This window comes from Solanum pennellii, chromosome 9, assembly GCF_001406875.1.
Source record: "Solanum pennellii chromosome 9, SPENNV200".
Lineage (NCBI taxonomy): Eukaryota > Viridiplantae > Streptophyta > Magnoliopsida > Solanales > Solanaceae > Solanum > Solanum pennellii.
The window spans coordinates 13,925,809-13,937,698 of record NC_028645.1 but is presented as its reverse complement, the minus strand read 5'-3'; the positions used below and the strand labels follow the sequence as shown (position 1 = coordinate 13,937,698).

The 11,890-nt window shown below is 36.9% G+C and overlaps 1 pseudogene; it reads left to right on the top strand.

The window, feature by feature from the left end:
- The first annotated feature begins 1,594 nt into the window (after positions 1-1,594).
- On the top strand, positions 1,595-2,382 carry LOC107030008 (annotated as a pseudogene).
- Positions 2,383-11,890: the final 9,508 nt, after the last annotated feature.

Sequence of the window (11,890 nt, the reverse complement as noted above, 5' to 3'; positions counted from 1 at the left end):
CTTAAAAGATGGTTTTTGACTTATTTAGCTGGTTGGCAATACTCAAAATAACTTATTTTAAGTTAAAAAAAACTTATTTTAAGTCAAAAGTTAAAAGCTGCGGTAGGGGTGGTTTTTTTTTTTAGGTTATAAGCTGTTTTAAGTTGACCACATTTTAACCTTTTTGCCCTTAATATTTTTATACAATCCCCAAATTACCCACATAACCCTAACATCTCTTTCTTCCATTTTTCCCTTTTGACGTTTCGCAGCTGCTGAACTTCTTCCTATTCTTCCAATTTGAAGTGAAGATAAACCTTGAAGTAAGTTTTTCGATTATTTTTTTATTGCTTTCTTCCTTTTCTCTCGATTGATGCTGATAATATGTTGAAAAATCAAAATCAGCTAAAAAAATTCTTTATCTATGCTGATAATGTTTTTCGATTTGATTCATTAACTCACTTTTGGCATGTGGTTTGTCATACATATGATTTCTGAGATATTCTATTTCGTAACTGGTTTATTTTTGAGATATTCTGTTTCATGTTTTTGTTATCATGTATTTTTTTTCCTGTGTAATTGATTTTTACAATGACCAAGTCACACCCATGAAAGGGAAAAACCCCACCAAGCTTGCCTCACTATAAAAGCACCCAATTTGTCAATAACTGTACTTTTGAAAATTTGAAGAAACTTTCAGAAAAAAAAAGTAAACCCTGAATTGGAAGTTTACCTTGAAAGAAGTGTGAGAATCAAGAAGGATTTCTTTGAGATAAGAGAGATGAAGAGTGAGAGAGAAGGTCCAGGAGCTAACAAAGTGTATCCAATTCCTGCTGCCACTATCATGGCTTTAGCTGCTTCCTTACCTGCAAATCAACAAGAAGAAAACTACTTTGGGGGATCAATGTTTCAAAATTTCTAAAACAAAGAATGTTACTAATTCCTAAAGAATATTATCAAAATGGTCCCTCATGTATTGGATTTGCATTATTTTTGTCCTTGTTGATATCTCTAATTGATACATGTAGTCCTTAAAAGTGCCTATAAAAAATTGATCAATTTGACTATGATTTTTCATTTTGAGTTCTAACTCTCAAAATTTAAGAATTCAATTTAAAGTTGAATTTGATTTTTTTAATAACTTAAGAAGTATTTAGAAGTCATTTTCACTTCGAAATGATTCCCTTTTTACATACATTTAGAGCTATCAAGTATCAAAATAATATAGCTTTTGATATATCAAAATTATTTTGATTTTACTGTAAATTTATATATCCAAATATTATAGTTTAATCTATTATAATATGAATGATTTTATATTTTTATAATCTATATTGTGAAAAAGATTATATTTTCCACATTTGGATTTGTCTTTTCCTCATATTCTTGGAAACCATAAATGCATGTTTGTACATTTGTTAATATAGAACTTGTGTAGGATCATAAATGCATGTTTGTACAGAACTCATGAAGGTTTTGCTATCCATTTTTTTTGTGTTGGGAATATGTATATATATATTGATTGTGTGTACTATATATTCTTTAGCCATATAAAATTATGGGAAGTAGTTATTTTAAATTTTCTTATCAATTTCATCTTCAGATCAATTACACCATGTCTGAAACACATACTAATGCTAAGTGGGATAATGATGCTCATCTCAAATTTATAGAGTTATGTGAATTAGAGATTAGGAAAGGAAATAGACCAAACACTCATTTATCTGAAGATGTATGGAAAAATACGATTAAAGAATTCTATGAAAAAACGGGAAGACGTTATACAAAAATACAAATGAAAAATCATTGGGATGGCATGAAAGCTGAGTGGACTCTTTTTAAACAATTGATGAGAGGAGATTATAGGATGGGATTCCACTAAAAATACAATTATGGCAGATGATGATTGGTGGAAGCGAAAAATTAAGGTACAGTTTTCACGTTGTTATAGATATATATGTTTATTTATTTTAAAATTACATTTTTACTTACTTAAATTTGTTGTTTCATTTTTTGTTGTAGGAGGATGTTCGATATAGAAAATTTAGGAATAAGGATCTTTCACTGATATTGTTTCGCTATGATGCATTATTTTCTGATATTGGCGCTATGGGAGAAAGAGCACGTGCCTCAAATCAATCCCAATTTTTTGAAAGTGAGGTAGATTATGACGAAGAAAGACAAAATGGTATTGATAACGATGATATGGAGCACTTCATTAATACTAATAATGAAGGGGGTGATGAAAGTGATGATCCAGAAGATATCAATTCTAATATATTTCCTAAACCATCAATAAAAAGACCAAATTCAACTGATGGTATTGGAACTAGTAATCAAGTGAAAAAAAGTAAGACAAAATCTACAGTTGCATCAATGAAAGAAGATATGCAATCTTCGTGAAAAGAACTTAACTTTCAACATCCATTAGGAAACAAATATTATTTAGTGGATGCAGGATATGCGCATATGAAGGGATATATGGCTCCATACAAAGGAGACAATGTGAGATATCATGTTCCCGACTTTCGTCGTGGTGCAACAAGTCAATTGTGTGAGCCAAGAGGACACATTGAAAAATTTAATTATATGCATTCTTCATGTAGAAATATAGTAGAGCGTACATTTGGTGTTTGGAAATCAAGGTGGTCTATTTTGCGAGATATGCCTTATTATAATATTGATACTCAAAGGGACATCGTACTTGCTACTATGGCCATTCACAATTATATTAAACAAAAATGCAATGTGGATGATGCATTTCGAACGGCTGAGGATGAGAGATATATTCCATCGGTTAAAACAATATGGAAGAACAAAATGATACTTATTGGATGGGGCTTCGTGACATGATTGCTAATGAAATTGGTAACGTTTGATGTTTGTATTATTTTAGTTTTTCCACTTTTATGTTAGTAAAGTGTTCTCTTTCATTTTGATATTTGTATTTGAATCAAACAACTTATTTTTGAAATATGAATTAATATTCCTCTTATAAGTAATTTGTTGATAAAGAAGTATGTGGATGATAGGCAATTACTATTACTAATGAATGAAAATAATATAAATCTTAAATCTTTCAAGTGATCTATTCAAATTATATATTATTAAAATGTAAAATAAGTTGCACATATAACTTAAATAAAAATTTATATTCTTCTTATAAATAATTTATGATAATAAAGAAATATGTGAATGAAAGCAAAATATAATTATTTATGGCTGTAAAATATAAATTAAATAACTTTTATTATGTTAACAGCTTTTTAGGGTAGTTCAGACATTTCGATTTAAAAAGCTGTTTATCAGCACTTATTTTCCAAACACATCAACAACTTTTTTTTCACTTCAACACTTTTATCCAAACGCATAACTGCTTATTTTAAAAATAAGTTTCAGCACTTTCAAAAGTACTTTTTTAAAGCTGCTATTGTTAAGCCCATCCAAACGGGCCCTAAATCATGAACTTACTTTAACAATTTCAAGAAAACCAGAAAATCAACTTGAAATCACAAGATAATACGTGAAACCAAATCCGGAAATTGAACTATTGCCAAAGTTTGCAAAAACCAATCTCCAAATAAAACAAGAAAAATAATAACAATGTCTAACCCCAAAAATGAGGTTTTAAACCCTATTCATAAAAAAATATTGTCCTAAATTAAAAGGAATTGAACTAAGGAAAGTTTTTCCAAAAACGCGACTGTGATCGACGAATCCTACTAACGGACTGTCAATGAAATGACGGTCCATCGACTGCCTATGTCAGTCCATACTTAGAATATCTTTTCTCCTTCTGATGGCATCATCTCTGAAATAATCGACGGACCAACAGCACGGCCTGTCCATGCCATCCGTTGCTCCATCCTTATAATTTCTCCAACTTCGGGTACTGGAACTATCTCTTATCACATTGATGATTTAGAAGTACATTTCGTCGATCAATCGACTGAGCGTAGATCCCTTCAATAGTATCACACTTGGTCAGATTTCCCCGAGTTTCTCCTTCAGTTTGAACTGCAATCGATGGTCACCACCTATGAATCATTGATTGAACGACGGGCTGTCGAGATGGCCTTTGTAGGTCGCCTTTCTGCATTATTTTCAAGCTACCTTCTGCTTTTTTATCATGGACATCTTTCCTGCAAAATAAATACAAAAAATATTAAAACTACTACAAAAAGGCTGTGGACACACAAATTTTTGAGCAAAAAGCATTGAAAGCACAGTGAAATAACGACACATCAACACCCTCAACTAAAATTCGTTGTTTATCCTCAAATCACGCACTATGAATCAAAACCACACTGGTACAAAAGTATACTCTTTAAGACATGGCTGTCAATCCCAACTCTTCTTTGATTTAGGGCATGCTTACACTCTCAGGTTCAAATAAGCCAACTCATATGGATCACACCATTGACACAAACTCACAATGCACAGACAATTCTACTGTTTTGCTTCTCATCAAGGTACCAACTTTCTGACATTGCAACTAGTGTCCTCACTTTAAAAGAAATCTTCATTTTTCTCATAGTGATTTCAAAATTGGGTACAAGGATCTTTATGCAACACTCACTCTCAAAAATAAGTTCATACATAGCTAGTACCCGTCGCCATAGGCTTGCCTTATTTTCACTGCTCAAGATCCCCACATTAGACTCCTAGGATCACGGTAAGACTGTCTTGGGTTGTAATGTAGGCTCAGGGTCAAGGGTGGTACATTTGGGTATATTTTTAGTAACTTTTTGCCCTCCTTGACATCTCCGCCAATCTTCCTACCTCTTTTTATTTCCTTTTAATGCCCTACTTTTCTTTGTTTTTCATCTTTTCTTTGCTCGCCTTCTCTTCAGATATGACTCATATTTATTTTTCTACTTTTTCAAACTATTTTCTTTCCTTTTTTGCACTATTTTTTTTTCTTTCATTCACATTGATGATTTCACTGAATCACATCTTTCACTCACTTTTTTTTCCAACATTCAACTATTTTCATACTCATTTTCGGGTTCTAACTCATAATAGCCACCCTCAACACATTTTTTTCCATGTGTTGAAGTACACAATACCCGAGGTCGGGTCAGGGCCAATACGAGGTCATTTTCTGCATTTGCCATACTCAACTTAGGCTTTTGGCCTAAGTTGACCTGCACATTTCCAAGGAGGGAGCGGGGCCAAAACAATAAACCTTGGGAAGGTGAGTTGGTGAAAAAATATAGGTCTACTATAGACTAAGCTGATTTGGATCAAAAAAGGACAAATCTTCCGTTTGGTTAACTCCATTTTAGGCTATATGTTTAGTAATTCGAACAAGGGCCTATGATCCTTTCGTAGTATTCTAACACATATTCCTTTTGTAGGACTAGTCGGGCAAATCTAGATAGATACCAATTGTTGACCACTCCATATTCCTACCACTCTCTTGACACCTCATTACACTATAAGATTGTCACATTTCCCAGTGTAGGTGTTAGTTGAGGGTCATACATCGGGTGTCTATCTATTTCATGCTTAGAGCAAACACATTCATCTCATTTTCACCTATTCATCCAAGAACTTTCTAGACGGGATATCATTTAATTTCAGCCGCCATGCTTCATATTTCATGAATTTATACTTTGTACAACTAACAACATGCCGGTTCAACAAAAATTAACTAGTGTCTTAAGGAAAAAGAACACAGGCAAAAAAACCCCAGGATAGGATTGTAAGTTGGGTTACTCAGACTTCACCCTAAAACTCACTTTCCATTTACCCCACCCCCAATGCATAAAGAATATAAGTAGAGGGTGGTAGGTGAAGAAAAATTGAGGCGTATAGCGCCAGCGATCTCTCAACAAGTGGGCGGGTCTGTTTTCCCGGAACCCACAACAACTATACTTAGATCACCCTCAGTGGTGCCCACAACAATATCTGCACCATCAGTGGTGCTAATCTCACGGTCACCGGTATGGAACTAGACGCCCCAACAACGATCTCTGGTGCCCTCACCTAGTGGGCTTCCTCATCTATCAAAGAATCTCTCCTCGCAGCCTCAAGATCCGTCTTCTACTTCTTCCTTGCAAGGGCATCCTCTCCCTCATTAGTACGCCTAGAATGGTGCCTCTTGGCACGATCACGTGGATCAAGATGCGGCTTAGGAGGGGCTATAAAAAGGGCAACAAGCACTGTGTCTTCCACTATCACAAAAGGTACATTCTCGGGCTTAGTCCCCTGCATTTCCAGGATTGTGTTCTACATCAGCCCTCAAACTAGCAACTGCCGCCTGAAGATTAGTAAAGTCAATGGTGGGTGCTGGTCATGCTAGTACCCGAAACTCAAAGGCGTCAAGGCGCTGGTGAAACACCTGAATTTTTTGTTCAGTCTGCAGGGACACCCTTTTCTCTATTCTGTCCTCAGCCTCGGTGATAGATTTTTGCATCCAAGGCTGCATATGATGTAGCAGGGTGGCCATTTGGTCCTCTAACTTCTGGACCCGCGACAAATGGATAAGTGATGTGGATGGGGGAGTGGACTGGGAGAAACTGGGGGCTCGACTGGCCGCATGGGTGGACTCAGCCAGGGTGCTCTCCACGGGCTTTGAAGTAGCAGAATCAGCCCCTTGGGATAACTCCACTGTGTTCGCCAAATTCTCACTCAACGACTACAGCTCAAATCTAGGCCCTCTCCGTGGTGCCGCTATATTGGCCTCATCCCTAATGAGAAAAATATCAACCATTTCCGCCGGACAACAGAGTGTATTGTAGTGCTGAAGTGGCACTCTACCATCCTTACACAAGTGCTCGTCTGTCGTCTGAAATGCTCCACTTTTGATAGTCTCCCATCAGTAGTCGAATTCTAGAGTCACGAGGGACCACTGTGTCTCATTTATAGGTCCATATAAGAATCATCGAAGAGTGGTCGGGGAGATGTCTACCTGGAAGCCCCAGTAACACTAAAGTGAACGAGTCCTGTTTGGCAGGTCTTGAACGCCTACCTAGAGAACCTCAAAGAGTAGCCACATAGGAAGCGCAAAACTCCCAGACTTTGTCCTCACTATTGGTACCCAGACCACGAGCATCCACTATAAATTATGCCAGATAAAAAATTTGTGCACCTCGGGGATAGTATGCAAGCTCCCTATAAGAGCTCAACGCTCAACTATCACCAATTGGGTCATCACCCCCCTCTCATTCAACATCTCGATGTCTCTGTATATTTGGTGCTACCCATCGACGCACCACTGGTTGTGTTCCTCAGCAATAGGTGCAGGTTCATTTGCTCGGGGTGTGGGTGCAGGCTCCGAGCTATTAGCCTTATTAGATGAGGCTTGGTCCTCTAACCCCGTGGCTACCTAAGAGGTGGAACCAGAGGTAGTGTCGACATTTGACCCAGAAGAATGGGCCGACCCGGAAGCAGAAATAGTTTCGAAGCATGATGCTCCTTCAGAGCTAGAGGCAGCCCCGAAAGGTGAGCCGGTAAGTGTGCGCTGCTCATCAGACTAGGAGACAGTGACTACGCCAGGAACCACTTTATGAGGGGTACCCCTAGTGTCTCATGCAGCTGGTGTTAGGGTGGTGGCACCCGGGGTAACGTACTCCGGATCTTATTTATTGTCGGAGGTAGCAATCATACAACGAGATGGGGCCACAAAATTGGACTTGCCTCTCGATTAGACAATTTCCTTTTTAGCTGTCACTTGTATATGTAGAGTAGTTGCTAGTCTCAAGTAAATGCTACTACACACTAGAAACAATCATAGCAAGGAAAAAAAACTTCACAACATAGTTTAGTTCTGCAATTTTAAGACGACGGTTAGTATTCAGTTCTGCAATTTCAAGACGATGAGTAGTATCGACGGTTTGTGCAGAAAGGCACATCGATCAATCGATGGACCATAGTCCACATCCATCGTCTAACACCTAGGGATATTTTTAAAATCTGTGGAAGCAGGTTCTCTAAATGAGACGACAAACGTGCAGAATGGTCCGTCAATCATTCGACTTACCGTAGGCCACTTCCATCTGTTTCAAACTTCAGCAAATTAAGGGTGGTCCAATCGACGTACCCCATCGACGACCTATCCATCCATCGACTGTCTGTCGACGAGGTCTGGTTCGGTTGGCCAGGGATAGATTTCAGGACTTTTTCAATCTCCACTTTTTGAACACTTTTAGACCCATGCAAGTTTAGACATTACAATTTAACAACCAAGAGACCATTTTGTCATCCAAGTTTTGATTTAAAATATTTGACCGACTAAATCACCCATAGTATGAAACCTTAAGTCGGATTTGGCAAGCACTACAACAATAACCACATTATAAGAAGATTATAAGACCATACAATCACATTCTATCATTTCGAGGGACATATTACAGAAGCATTAACATGCATATTTAGTTAGAATAGTCCCTCAGCCAAGACCCACATTCAAATTTCTGTTAAACACCATGAACGAGAATTTAAAGTGGAAAGGAAATCGAAATACATTTAATTCGGAGTTGTGTGGTTGTGATATGAACTTTTGCAGCAGACTACGCGCCTGAGTTGACGCCGATCAAAGAACTGTAACAACCCTAAAAATGAATAGGATAAATACTTAAGGTGTCAAGAATGCTTGCGATTAGACCAAGGTTAACACAGATTGATGCACGTAGAACCAGACCTCAGAACCCTTACTAAGACCAAGCCAACTAACTTGGGGAGTTAGTTGAGCTTGGAAAGGTTGTAACCAACCATGTGAGGCTCTGGAAATTGAAGATTTAATCGAAAGAGTCTTTACCGGACTTAGAAGAGGAAATTTTAAGTTTTGAGGGTCCAGGGGTAAAATGTTCTTTTCCAAGCGAATGGTAATATTTTAATTACCTTGAAGAATTAATAAATTAATTAATTATTTTAATTTGAAAGAGCAATTCGGGTTGGGCCGACCCTAACTAACCCATTTTCGCAAATGGGGTGTCACTCGGGTTCGAGCCCCACTAGAAGCATCAAATTAAGGATTTATTTGTTGATTAAAAATCTTAATGTTTGTAAGGGCATAACGGTCATTTCACCAATATAAATAAATCAGATTTTGATTAATTATATTAAACCATACTTTAACGAAATTCAAACCTACACTCCTAATCCTAATAAATCTCTTTCACGTCACTCAACTCTCTTTCACGTCTCTCAGCTCTCATTCTCTCACGCTCTGACTAACAAAAGAAAACTCAAGACCTGTTTAAAAACAAAATTTCTTCACACTTTAAGAACAAACAAGAAAATTCTAAGAAAACAAGTTAACCAAAAACGTTAGGCAAAAGAGAGGGGTGTTCCGTCGAGAATTGGTGAGAGTTTCAGTGTTGGACGTGATTGGAAAGGGTTTTGGACAGCAGGTCTTGTGTGGATTAAACGTCAAAAGGTATGGGTTTATTACTCTTGGTCCCTTTCCCAAGAGGCCCCTTACGACTCAAGATATTCACTCTGAAACTAAGGTTGTTCCCCTGTTTCATGTCCTTGTCACTAGCTCCCAAATGACATTGTAGGTTGGGTATTTTGTGCTGGTAGATTTAGGAATGTATGGTGTTTTCATATTGAATGTGAATATGTTTATGTACGTGAAATCACGAAAATGACAAGCAATGTATGATCAAAAAAATGATGTGTGTGGGTGCACGTTGGCAGTGAATGAGCTCACTGTTAGACGTATGAATTAACAAGTTCATGGTGTTTATTTTATGTGTTGAATGGGTATAAAATGTGGTGTTCATTGTAATGAAATATGGCTAATTGAATAACTATCTTTTAGCCAAATAAACTTATGAAAGATGCGCCTAAAAATGTATCAAAACGATTTATGAATGTACCCTTTGAATCATGTGAAAATGTTGATCAAAATGAGTTGAAGAGTGACTAAAATTTTCAGCAACTATGCAATATTATTTTAGGCTAAAGCTTAACCAAGAAATCTGGAAATTAACACATTTTAAAGAGGTGAGGCAACAAGGATTCGAACCTGTGACCTCACCCTTTAGCTACTAGTTTCGCGAAAAAAAAGGAAAAGAAAATGGGCCAGGGGGGAATCGAACCTAGCTACTGGTTTCGCAAGAAGGGAAAAAGAAGATGGGGATAAGGGGAATCAAACCTGGCTACTGGTTTCGCGAGAAGGGAAAACGAAAATGGGGCTAAGGAGAATTGAACCTGGCCACTTTGAATTCGCGAGAAAAGAACAGAAAAAAATAACAAAGGGGGCTTGGGATTCAAACTCGCGAACTGGAGGAGAAATAGGAGAAAAATAATTAAGCAAATAAATGGGAGGAGTGGGATTCAAACCCACAACCTCCCTATTCCAGCGAATTAAATGATAAAAATCAAAGAGGCTATGGGGGTTTGATCCCACAACCTCTTGGTTTGGGCGAAAATGGGCAAAGTGATGTTAACGAAAAATAAAAAGGGGTATATTTTTAGTTTGAACCCACAACCCTTCTGCCAATTTAAGAATAAAATCAAGTAGAGAATTAAAGATATATTATTAATGTTGGGGTTCAATCTAGAGTCCAAATGTCATAGAGATTAAAAATAAAATCAATGAAAATGTAAATGTTATCGAAGAGATTCAAACTTAGGTTCCCTTGCCCAAACTTCCGTATTGATACATAAGTCATACGTGAACAAAATATCCAAGAATAATGCCACCTACTTAGATTAAAATCAAGATCTTGGCATATATAAAAGATACATAAGTCTTGTACTACATAATCTCAGGAAATTAAGAATCACTTAACGAACAATGAATGAAGCCCCATGGCTTGTATGTATAGACACATAAGTCTAACATACGTTCAAAAGTAAGTGAACCTAAGATGTATGTAATGAAATGATGAACCCTAGGAAGGTTAAGTATGGGTGTAAGATACACTAAAGGTCCAAGTGCATTGGCATATGATGAGATGAACTATGAAACGATGAAATGAATAATGAAATAATAAAACCTAGAAGGGTTAAGTAAGCGTGTGAAACACACAAAATGACCAAGTGTATTGGGATCTAATAAAATGAACGTTCACGTAATAAGAGGTGTGTAACTATCGAAAGCAAAGGTGCTAATGATAAAGAATATGGTGATAACATGATATGAGGCTAATGTAAATGATGAGAGCAATCTCAAAAGAGCCTAAGTGAATGTTACTAATACGTACTCACCTATGAGAGTATAAGATAATGAAGAGACCAGTCTCTCTGAACACTCTAATGAGAGTATTGAGCTTAACACACTTAATACTAATGATGAGATGAGAAGTCATCTAATGAGCTATGCTGTTCTCATACTAGAAGCAATTTTCCATGACGTATGAGATGAATGTTCTCATACGCTAGCATGTTATTGGGTCACTTTGACTGGTGATTCCACATGTTTTCAGTGTGGGGGAGACACTGTATTTCATGATGCTCAGATAATCTATGTCGGTTAAACTTAAAGTTCCCAATGAATGAATGAGTCCATCCTCAAATGAAGAACATAATGAAATGACTGATACCAAAAGGTGTTAGAATAGGGTAATCAAGAAGTGAGCTAGACTCAGGTAATGACATTAGGTTATTCTTGATCATTGCACAACAAACCCGATGAAAGTCTTAAACTGCACCATAGGTATGACTGGTGTCCACTCTAGCCTATGAACGAAATGAAATGAAGTACGTATGAATGAATGAAGCATACTCTATATTTGCTAATGAAGACTCCCTAGTTGAGGTCCCATATGTTGAGCCCTCATTTTAAGAAGTCTTTATGTCAAGTCCATGATTCAAGGTCTCATGGCATATAAATGAATGATATGAAAGAAGCAAAATGTTATATGTTATATGTTGTGTGCAATATGATATTTATGATGATGCATGTTACATGGTATGACTTTCCTAATCCAAATTTGGGAAGCTCATGGACTTT